The sequence below is a fragment of the Fukomys damarensis genome, unplaced genomic scaffold, assembly GCF_012274545.1.
Source record: "Fukomys damarensis isolate Sample0158 unplaced genomic scaffold, DMR_v1.0_HiC HiC_scaffold_16, whole genome shotgun sequence".
In the NCBI taxonomy this organism is placed as follows: domain Eukaryota; kingdom Metazoa; phylum Chordata; class Mammalia; order Rodentia; family Bathyergidae; genus Fukomys; species Fukomys damarensis.
In genome coordinates this window covers 120,882,951-120,894,698 of record NW_022900928.1, presented here as the reverse complement: position 1 = coordinate 120,894,698, position 11,748 = coordinate 120,882,951, and the positions used below count along the sequence as shown (strand labels likewise).

General features: G+C 37.9%; 1 long non-coding RNA gene across 3 annotated transcripts in view; it reads right to left on the bottom strand.

The window, feature by feature from the left end:
• LOC104853698 overlaps positions 1-9,653 on the bottom strand; it is a 34,100-nt gene extending 24,447 nt beyond the window's left edge. For 2 of the 3 annotated variants that reach the window (XR_777862.1, XR_777861.1), the window contains exon 1: positions 9,581-9,653. This is a non-coding gene — a long non-coding RNA (uncharacterized LOC104853698). The remainder of the gene's footprint in view (positions 1-9,580) is intronic. The other variant, XR_777863.1, reaches the window with a different exon arrangement.
• Positions 9,654-11,748: the final 2,095 nt, after the last annotated feature.

The window sequence follows — 11,748 nt, the reverse complement described above, 5'->3', positions numbered from 1 at the left end:
AGAAATGGAAAACATCTATAGGCCTTTAGTTCTTTCCTGGTGAAATTTTTTTTTTTTTTTTGTACTGCAAACTTCCATCCAGTGCTAACATGTGAGATCATCTAAATTTGGCATGTTCAGGGTGGTGCAAATCAGACACACAGTCTTAAATATTGCAGTTTCTCTTACATAAGAAACCTAAAGTATAAATAAAATACAGAGAAAAAGATAAATAGAAATAGGGATAGGACTTTTGTAAAAGGGAAGAAAAAAAAGAGATGCTAGGTTGGAAGAGGGAGAGAAAAGAAAGGAGATAAAAAGAGAATTAAATAGATAAACTTTAGACTCACCCTAAAGACAAATGTTTAGCAAAGCTCTAAACCTCTTTGCCCCACACATATGAAAAGACCACACAAGCACACACACAAAATAGGAATTTATGACTATAACCTCAATTGAAAAGCAGTTTCCTTTGTATGTGGTAAAATTAAGGGCCTGCTTATTCTCTCCCCACCCCCACAAAAATAAAATTCTCTATGCTAAGACAAATGCACTCCTTTGAAATAATTTATTTTTGATATCTAATTATTAAATATGAAAGTTTGTACATTTAGGCATAGTTTACTTGCACAATTGCAAATAGGATATGCTGCTAGATCAGCTCTTCCTCTCTACCAGCAACTCTTTGGATGCCTGAAAAATAGCTCCCTTATCAGCCCCTAACATCCTTTGAAAGGGGAAAGCCTGATTGTAAATTAAACTTAAGAAATTTTTTGCCCTTGTTTTTCCTAATGTTTGGAACAATAAAAACATAGCATGAAAATAGAAGATTTACTATTATTAAACAAAATAAAAGGAAAAGGAGGAGGAAGAAAGAGATGTAAGAGAGGCAATGAGGGAATACATATAACCGAAATATGTTACATACATGTATATGTTATGTACATTTATTGAAATAAATTTTTTAAATATAGTATTCAACTAGATCTTTGAATACTAAGATGTTTATAAGGTGGAATATATTGGCTTTGTCACTGATTTGGAGAGGAAGCAGTTACATATTCGTTTAACTGATCAAGGGCATCTTAGGTAAAAGAAACAACCAAATGTAGGGATAAATTATGCTTTCTTCTGCCACATATGTGAATAAAGTATGACATGAATCTGATAGATACTCATTTGAGGTTTCAACCCTGAGTAATAATAAATGAGAACGCACTGCTGCATTTGTTAAAATAAAACAAAATCATCCTCATTTGAAGAATCAAGAAAATTTCCAGCTGTGGACTCAGTTCAATTCTGAATTATACATTTTGGAACACTGTTAAGTCAAATATTTGAGTGTCTATAAAACTGAGCCTTGCTGTTTCAATTACAATCTATTATGCATCTGTCCTTCTTTACAAGGCTGGTATTAGAAAAGCAGCATGTCCTTAGCTCGGGCAGATCTTCAAAAGAAATCTAGTCTAATGGGCTTATGTTAGGAGTGGTGGGAGGAATGTCAGTTTGGTGACAGAGCTCAGAAAGTAAGCGATAAAACATGTATCTTCCAGGAAATTGTTTTGAACCAAGTCTGTATTCTTTAGAAGTCATTTTTATGTAATGGACATTAAATGCTTCCTGTAAGGATGATTTTATGACTTTGGTTTCAGGGATTCAGACAGTTACTACAAACAGTATCCCAGATGACTTCCTTGTATTCTACAGGAGCAGACACTATAGGACTGATCCCCATCAAAATTCTGTGTGGCTCTGGTTCTTTTGTCAGCTCATGAGAGCTCAATCCACCTGTATTACATGGGAGCCACGGTATGACACTATTAGACTTCATCACCACATTTAATAGTGCTGCCAAGGGAACATGGGTGCAAGGTTCGACTTTATGATTCCAGAACAAATCTCACCAGCTAAATCCTGGCAAAGCAAGGATCTCTGAACTAAACATCAATGATGCCTGTGGTGGCTGGAGAAAAATTATTTTCGTCATGTAAGCAGCTAGGAAAAGAGCTCTCAGGCTGTACTGTAGGTTCCTAGTGCACTGAAACTTGCCAGGATGGCTTGCTAGCAGTGAAGAAAGAGTTTAGAGATAAGATGAAAGGTACCCACTAAGAGCCAAGAGTATATAGTTACTGTGCCGCAGACTTAATTCACTGCATACAGTAACCCTCTGCATCAGTCAGCTATTGCTGCATAACAATACACTTAAAATGCAGTGGATTAAAATTAACCATTTACTCTTATTTATGAGCCCACTGACCAGTTAAGTTGTTCTCCCAGTTTTATCCAGATCAGCTTCAGATGTTTCTTATTTTGGGGTGCTGTGCTGATGTTACTTGGGATTGTTTATAGTTTTCAGTGTTAGCTGACCATTGGCTGGTCTAAGATGGTCTTGCCTTTTCTTAGCTGTTCTGATGTCTCCAGTGCAATATCTTGTCCACGCTTCTTAAATTATAATTGAGGAGGCAAGAACAATCATAGAAATTCAAGAGAAATGACATATCGGGCCTCTGCTTATGTCACATTTGCTCATCTCACTGGCCAGAGCTGACCCTATAGTCAAGAAGTGGGGCAAGATGTTGTACCTCCAATTGAAGGGACAGAGAAAAGCCACTGTCAATGCCATCACCTTACCATAACTTGTGTAATGAACAATCACATGCACATTCTGCAGAATAAGAAAGTAAGGCTATAAGAGATTAAACCATTGCCCCAAAGCATGAGCATGACAAGTAGTGAGGCCAGGTTTCATAAACACACCCAAGGGTTCTCAGGCTTCCTAGAACATACACCTGCAATGCATTCAGACTTTGGCCACCTTCCCTTCTCTTACCTCTTCCTACAGCCCAGGCTTCACTGTGCTGACATCACACATTTTGTTACAAGTGACTTCACCTGTTCATACTCTTCCTCGGGGTACCTCAAGGAGTCCCTGTTACTTGCCTTAGCAATTCCCAACCCTGTTTCATCTTCTAACCTCTTTTCTTCTTAAAAAATTATTGAGAACTTCAAAGAGCTTTTCTGTATGTGGATTTAAACAATATTTATCACGTTAGAATTTAAAACTGAGTAATGGAGAGATACGTATTATTTAAAAACCATTTTTACATATTAACATAAGTAACATACTTTTAAAATGTAAAACAATTATATTTTTCAAAACAAAAAGTAGTGAGAGAGCAATGTTGTTTTTTCATTTTTGCAACACTAACATCTGGCTTGATGAATGACAGCTGGATTTTTCATACATGATTTTGCATTTAATTTATTTTGATGGCACATGACAAGAGAGCTTCTGGAAAACTCCACGATGCACTTGAGAGACAGTAGGAATGGAAAAAGTAAATAGAATCCTTAACATTTCTTTGTGAACTTCCTTTGAATTCCAAAGATGCCCAGATTTCCTGCACTGGACTTGAAAATTATGGTCTCCAGCATCAGGTATAAACTCTTCCCTTTCTGTTTTAAAAGCTTTCATGACTTTGGCTTAATTTATCCCAGAGGTGACTGTGTCCACATTTCTATCAACTAGCTATATAACATGGGCTACTTAATCTCCCATCTGCTCAATGTGCATACTCATTGCTAACTCATGGATTTGTCACGGAGGTGGACTAAATGTTCTAGGTAAGGCCATCGGTATTGTGCACGGTGAGGCTGTAAGTCCTTAGTAGCTTACTGAAAATGTTGCTACTGTTAGTTGTTACATTTTATTCAGCAAGTATTACCTAAGTGCTTACAGTAGAAAATACCCTTATTTTTGATGTGTCAGTAAGAGTTGTATAAATTATCATCTTTCAGAATAATGTAATTTATAGCAAAATGAAATGCTGGTTTATTCATTTCAAGAATGTTTATCAAGGACCTCTATCGTGCCTGTGAGTGCTATGAAGCTTACTGAGTAGCTCCTAGTCTACTCTTGGGAATCACAGGAGATTTTTCTGAAGGTAACATTTGAACTAGATCTTAGTAAGTATGCATATTGTTGTAAGCACAAGAGACATAGGTAAAGGCATTCTCTGTTTTTCCCCCCAAAGAAGACCTAACTGGAAAATAATTAGCCTTGAAAACAAGAGGTCAAAAATGCCAGCCCCAATCAGCCTATTCTTGCCTTACTTAATGTACATAGTATCCACAGGGCAAGAGGATAGTAATGGCACTCAGACTGTATCCTTATAAGGTTTTTGCTTTAATTTGGACCTCAAAAGTAATTCCAGAGGGCCAGGGATTTAGCTCAGTGGTTCTGCTGCCTGCCTCACAAGAGCAAGATCCTGAGTTCGATCCCCTGCACACACACACAAAAAAAGTAATCCCAGAAATCTGGAAACTTTAGGACAGTAGGATCACCAACTACTTGCAATGGAGAAAGAAATGACCACACAGAAATGGGTGTTGCTCTAGATTTGATACCCAGGGAGTAGTTTATACAACTCTGCTCTCAGAGCAAAGGTTTCTTGTGAAAAGGTGTTACATCCATTTGGAAGAAAAGAATGAGAGCTATCATGGATAGAAATGCCACCACTGAACCCATAAATATGTACAATTATTATGTGTCAATTAAAAATAATAATATATCATAAAATGTGTTACCATGAGGTAGTAGCAGAAGATAAGGATGAAGGAATAGAAAATGGTGTGCCTTGAAATTGTGAATAATAACAATAACAGCATTTAAAGCAAATATAGCATCTGAATCTGAACATCACAGCTTATAATATATATATATATATTTATATATATTTTGCATATAATATCATATTTTATGAATGAGAAAAGTGGAAATGCAGAGAAACTGACAGACTTGACCAAGATCCCATTTCTAGTAAGTGTCAGGACTGGAGCTAGTTTTCTGGTATCTTTTCACCCCTTCAGCTATATTGTGTAGAATATGTTCTATACACTACAGATATGATAGTATAAAGTGCTCCTGCAAGAAATTTTATTTTCATGAGAAGGAAACACATTTCACCTGTTGGGAAATGAGTATTTTCAAAGTTGAAAAATACTTTATTGGCATTCTTATTTATATAAAAAGAAGGCCTTGAATCTAGGCCCAACACATCAGATAGGTTTGTGGATAAAGGCATATGGTATTTTCTTAGAATAGGAAGTTGTGCCAATTTTTTTTTTTACTTCAGGAGAATGGCTTCCTGGGACATGGGCAAGAAAGGACATGTGGGCAGGAACTTGTGCTGCAGTGGCATCAGGGCCTAATATCATGACCTCAGGTTAGGGACTGAGTGGAGAGATTACTAACCAAGGTGGGTTATGAACCAGGAATGCTTTGTAGACTTTAGGAGAATAATAGCTCATGTAGAGCTCCGAATTTTCCTTTTATGCATTGTTGCTATTGTGTGCAATTCTTAGATGGTCAGAAAAATAATAAAATATTAAATCTTGGATTATCAATGCCTTCAGAACTTTAGACAGTGAGAGTATATCCTTATGGGATTTGTTCTTTAATTTGGACATCAAAAGTGATCTCAGAAATGTGGAATGTTTAGGATACTAGAATCACTAACTCCTTGCAATTGAGAAACAAGTAACTGAGTGTAAATTTGGGGAAGAAATCTCAGGGGTAGTGTAAAAGCTGCTTAGGATGGGAGTGAGAATGGAGGTAAGGAAACTAGTTTGGAGATTTTTGCAACAGGGATTAGAAGACCTTGAATAAGAACAGAGCAGTGAGAAACACAGTGAGCATTTCAGGAGGCTTGGGAACCTCTTGAAGGAGGAAGATCAGAGAGACAGCACTGTTTCTTATAAACACAGGCTACAATAGCCAGGAAATGTTTCCAAGAGGGGAAAATGTAATTCTCTGCCAACATAGACAAAGTAATTTGTTACTGGTGCTGTTCAACTTACTGCTCAGTCTTTTACCTGTCTATTAGAACAAGTCAAATTTCTCCAACACCCTACAAAACTGAGTGAGAATATATGAGACTTGTGTGTCACTGTTTGCCTCTGGACAGCTGGATAAGACACTTTGCCTGTATTCTTAATCCTGCACTTGACCTCACTCTTTCTATTTAGGCTGCCCTTGACCTCCTGAGGTGTCAGTTTTAGAGAAACACACACACCTCATTCTCTAGAGCCAATACTAACTGATAGAACTGTCTGTGATGAAGAAAATGATACATAGCAAATGAATGCATGAAAGGTGGCAAATGAGATCGCAGAGCTGATTTTTATTTAATTTTAATAAATTCTAATTTGTATGACACAGCCCCACATGGCAGGTCCATAGTATAAACAGCAGGTCTCAGTGTACCCAGGATATTGGAGTCTTCGTTCTGAGGGAATTTTTACCAACTTGCTTTGCCTACAGGAACCAGGAGATGTGGTAGCCATAAGCACTGTCCCAACTATAATTATATGGAGAGCTCCTTCCAGGAATCATGCTGGCAGACTGCATTAATTTGTATTGTATTAGTAGAGAAGCGCAATGTAATTAATTATATGCATTTGAGTAGTTCAGGTATAATTTATTAAAATTGCATAATAAAACCGGATTTCTGCAAGATTCTTGGCTAAAAAAGGGGGGAGAAATCTAGACTTAATTGTCTCTTTTCCACGCCCTGGATTCATGTTTGAATCACAGCTACTTAGATAGATTCTCTTGAAAGCTCCTCTCATTAGTATTGATACAATTTTACTGGCTGCAACATTTCAATTCTTGATCATATGGACAGATATTGAGAACATGTGGGCCCTCTTTGCTAGTCTGGACCTTTCTAACTATCAGACAAAGACTCATCTACCTGAAGCTGCAGTCTCTTGAAGTTTGCCATATGTTTGGCTAGTTACATTTTAACTCGCCTTGTGCTAAGATGTTAACAGGGCCCAAATGTTTAATCATTGTATTCATACTCTAGAGTAGGCACCTTTAGAGTCCTGAGCCAAACCAGGACTAAGGGGAAGTGTTCCAGCTTTCCTGGCTGGCACCTGATTGCCGTAAAAGTAGAGGGAAAGATGAGCAAATTCAATTCAATAAATGTTTAGAATGTGATAACGACATGGGAAGCTTGGAGGTAGAAGGAAACGACTTCTCTTTCTATGCCAAGAAAGTTACCAGGCAAACCTCCTTCTACTTGCAAGTGGAGGTTAATAATATCTGCAATTTATTGGACCTTCCTTCCAAGGACTTCAAGGTACGATGCAATCTAACCCTGACATTTTTTAAAAATATGTATTTTTAAAGTACTTGACTACTCAGCCAAAGAACTATGGACATGTGATAACCTTATGCTTTGTGTGTGTATATAAATATACAAAAATATGCACGTGTGTGTGTGTGTGTGCGTGCGCGCACACACACACACACACACACACACACATATATATATAAAAAAAAATATAAATACTCCACACAGGCTCACATATCATACATATATAGATGTTTAGATGCATGTTCTTATGTTTTTGTATGTATGTGTATGTGTGCATGTACATTTCCTCCTCACTCCTGCAGTAGCTAACCATAGTGTACTGTTTTCTTCTCTTTGCTGACATTTAAGTTCTGCCATTTACTGTCTATGAGATGTGAGACAAGTCGCAAACTTCCTCAGCCTGAATTTTCTTACTTATAAGAGTAATGATACTTCCCAAAGTTATTGAGAGCATGAAATGCAATAATAGATGAGAAATAAATAAAATAGGATGCCATTTAAGGTCAACATATTCGATACTGGGAAATGTGGAATTGGTCTCGCTCCAACATGATTCTGAGGACTTGTGCGGGAGGCTGATTTCACAAATGTACTGGGAAGCATATGGATGCATTTTCTGGCAGATGGCTGATACGTTCTGTGCTGCACATGCACGCATGGCTTTCTATGCAGTTGCTTTAGCATGGGCAGCCTCTTTCAGGAATCCTTATGGGGCCAAACCATATTAGGTGAACCTCAATAAACAGGGAGCTGGAGGCTTGAACCTAATGCAAACAGTTTCCTGGATGTTCAGTACTGAGTGTAAATAACATCTTGAATGCCACCAAATGTCAATACCGATGCTTGATAACATTACATAAATTCAGCTTTAAATGAGCAAAGCTAAGTTCAACCAATTGGGCCTGTTTATATCCTCAAATGCTGAAATGACTATGTCCTGGAGATTTTATGCCTCCATATGAGACGTTCCCATATATACAGTGTGTGTGTGTGTGTGTGTGTGTGTGCGTGTTTATATTTCCTTAACATGACAGTTCTTACATCCTTGAGAACAACGTTTCAAATAAATAGCCCTCTCACATAGTACCTGTTCTAAGAGTTATGCTATGGGACAGAGGAAAAAGAAGAAGGATTTATGGATCAGAAGAAATTGTTTATATTCTGCGGTGGTGTGTTCCTGCTCCATTAAAATTTAGTAAGCACATCCAGGTATAACAGCTTTTAATAATAACATGGGTTCATGGGAGGTTCAGTTTCTGAGTGCTAGCATATTTACGACCTTGACATAGATAATGTTGGGGTTAAAACAGACTGCTGAGAACGACCAGCATAAGGTGTTACAGAGAAGCATTGGAGTTGGGCACACTACATTACTGATTTCAGGCACAGAACGAAACACACCAACTGTTCCTGCCCCTTCCTACTGAGGTGTCTGATTAAATTAGGTGCAAATATGTAAAATATAAAAGTGAAAGGATGCAATATAAACTTTGAACGGAGATACTGGGAAAAAAACTGAATTATAGTCTCTTTGCCACAAAACTCAAATCTAGTTATTAAATCTTTAATTTTGAAAGGAAGAGTCACCTTTCAACCCCTGATGGCCTCTCAGGCTCTTCCTCCTTGTTCTGTTAAGAACGTTTGTTTATGACGTTCTTTAAAACACCCTCCATGGGAGCCTGGATTTCCCAGTACTGTCTGCTGAACATGCCTACTCTTCTGCAGCCTAAACAGCCTCACTCTCCTAACCTGCCCTTCAACAGAGATCACTTTTCAATTGTTTAATAGATTTCCTCTGAAGGGCTTCCAAATTATTCTCACTCTTCTTAAGTTTTCATCATCGGTAGCACTTTGGCTGTGTCCTGAATATTCTGCTGGGCTCTGTGCCAGGCTTGATTGCAAATGTCTTCTACCTGCCCCTGAGCTTCAGAGCCATGCTACAGGCAACGAAAATGAGATCAATACATGTACTAACACAGCCACAGTGTGTGCTCTTTGATTTAGGAGGAAAGAGAGACACAGGGTTTGGTTGGGTCTTTTTGCTTTGTTTTACTTATTTCTATTTATGACTTGCCTGATTCTATCAAGACTCTTTTGATATTCGTCTTTTGGAGGATTGTTACTGACTTTTGTATTCCATGTGAGGATATATTGGCCCTCACTCAGGTTAAGTCTTACGGGTTGGGAGAGAAGACTTGGAACTATCATTGGGACTAAATTGGGTCACTACCCAGAATATCAAGTGTCAGCAAAAGCTTTCATGGCTCAAGCTGGGTATCAGGGCAGAATCCAAGTTCATCTTACTAAGACAGAATGGTGGAAGGTCAAAACTAGAAGATCCAGGCATTGGGAAAGGTGATATAAAAAAAATGACCAACTACCAAAAACTTTGATAAGAGAGGAAAAATAATTATAGATCATCCAGACAGGGTACTTACCAGGGCAGCTGTCGAGTAAGGGCCCCTTAGTGGCTCTGTCTAGTCTTTTAAGGGTGGCACTGGCTCTCTGGTGAGATCAGTATAGGAATGAGGTGCTGGCTGATGTGAGTACTGTAGCTGCATTGTGAGGAAATAAAGAACCCCAAGGGGAAGATCTCTGAGCTCAGAGATGTGAAAATCCTCTTTCAAATAATAAATATTGGTTATGAGTTGGACGTGGTGGCACATGCCTGTAATCCCAGCACTCGGGAGGCTGAGGCAGGAGGATCGCTGTGAGTTCGAGACCAGCCTGGGCTACATAGTGAGTTCCAGGTCAGTCTCAACTACATAGTGAGACCCTGTCTCAAAAAACCAAAAAAAAAAAAAAAAATATATATATATATTTTGGGCTTGCTCTGTGAAGAACTGGGTTTCAGTTTTAAGTTCAATTGTTATTTAGTCTGTGTTGGTTTTGGACATGGCATTGAAATCTTCTGAGATTAAATTTCTAATCTATAAAATGACGATAAATTTTTGGCCTAATGAAAAGCAGTTGAGATCATTTTTTTCAAAAGGTCAATGGTCCAACCCTCCACTCACTTATAACTGCCAAGGTCAGCCTTCACCTCCTAAAACCTCCTGTCCTCTAAACCTACCACTATCTTGCTCTGCCTTCTTATCTGTGTTTTCATTTGTTTTTTCCCCTACCTTAGATTCTATTGTCTGTAACTACTTTGTCCCTTTGTAAATATAATTCCCTTACAGTTCTTCCTCTTTTGCTGATGCTCATGAAAAAGTCCCTACTCTAGTTAAAACGCTCCTTTGCTCTTCACGCGTGCATTGGGCCAAATGTTTCTTGAGAAAATTATTCAAGATTGTTAAATATTCTTACTGTACATTTCTGGTCACAAATCTCAGATGGTTGCCTCATGCCTTATTCAATTCTCTGTCCTATGTACTACTAACCTCTAAGTGCTCTAAGTGACTAAAAAATGCACTCAGGAAGCCCTGAGTCTGCTTACCATCAACATTCTCAATCTCCTCATATCCATGTTTTGTAAACTGTAGATGATCTATGAATATTAATTATTATCATGGTTCTGTAATTCTTGGAACTATCCAGTGCATTTGAAATGCTTTCTAAAAAAAAATGCTCAAATATGACATCTAGTAAACTGTATAGTACAGAGAAGAGACTACATGAGTCATGGTGCACTATTATGAAATTTATCTTAATTAAGATGTGTGCTAAGGGCACATAAAACACAAAAAGAGCTGCGGAAGTTTGACCAGGTAATGAGCAATTTGACCATTTTGTCATTGATTTTTTTTTTCAGCTTTAATTGAGTTTATTGGTACATTTTAGGGATACAGTACAGTTACATTCATTGTCGGGATCTTGTATCTCTACTTGACAGGTCTTGGTTCTCATTTTTTCCCCTTATCCCTGCCCTCCCTTTACCCCCTCCTCCCCTCCCCATTTACAAACACTTTATTTCCATCTTTTCATTTTCTCACATTTTTTTCTTTTCCCTTATTACCCTTCCCCTACCTATCCCACCTTCCCTACATCTTTAGCCCCTTTCTTCCTATTTATCAATGTAGTAATCTTATTAGAATCTTATGTATTATTACAGTTTATTCACACTGCAAAACTATTTGGTATTTACACATGTGTGACTTATTTATTTCACTTAGGAGTATATCTTCAATATGTATCCATTTTCCTATGAATGAATCTATTTTCTTGTTCTTTATGGCTGAGTAGTATTCCATTGTATAGAAAAACCACATCTTCTTTATTCAGTTTCCAACTGATGGGCAAATGGGCTGTTTCCAAGATTTAGCTATTACAAACTGTGCCGCTATAAACATGGGTGTGAATACATCACTGTGATATGAGTCTTTTAGTACTTTTGGAAAGATACCCAGCAGAGGGATGGCTGGGTCAAATGGAACCTCTAGTCCCAGCTCTTTGAGGTATCTCCATATTGATTTTCACAGTGGTTGCACCAGTCTGCACTCCCACCAACAATGGAGAAGGGTTCCTCTCTCCCTACATCCCCGCCAACATTTGTTATTGTTTGATTTCTTGATAGCAGCCATTCTTTGTGGTGGGAGGTGAAATCTCAGCGTTGTTTTCATCTTCATCTATCAAATGACCAGTGATGTGGAGCATTTTTTCATAT